Here is a 513-nt window from a genome sequence, read left to right as displayed (position 1 = left end):
GTTTGCGGAAAGAAGAAACAACCCGGAATAGATAATAAAATTGGACCTAAATTTTTCTCAGCGCCATCTACTCTCTCCAAAGAGAACTGCAGGTGGACTTTTATTTCCTACTCACAGACCAGCGCTTCTCAACTCTGTTCTCAACCCAGGTCCTGGGAGCCCACTGAGTACGCTGGTTTCTGTCATAGCCAATCTCTTAATCGATTAAGGTTGTTGAAAATGTGTTTTACCATAATTGTGTGGTTAAACTTATTTTAACACAATGGAAATTTTTGAGTTGGTGAAAACTTTGACATTGAAAAATAAATAACTTGCACTTAATGCTTTTATTTGCTGGAAAGTAAATTAAGGAAAGGGTGGTCTGACATTTGCACAGCACTGCACTGTGTGTGTGTGTGTGTAGTTGGGTAATGTATATTTTATTTATTAATTTATTCCATGTATTTTTAGATTCCTCACATTTTGTCTTGCGTGTCATGGTGGTGCAGTGGGTTGCACTTTTGCCTCACAGAA

Source organism: Anguilla rostrata, chromosome 16 (assembly GCF_018555375.3).
Source record: "Anguilla rostrata isolate EN2019 chromosome 16, ASM1855537v3, whole genome shotgun sequence".
Taxonomy (NCBI): domain Eukaryota; kingdom Metazoa; phylum Chordata; class Actinopteri; order Anguilliformes; family Anguillidae; genus Anguilla; species Anguilla rostrata.
Note: the sequence above shows the minus strand (reverse complement) of the source record.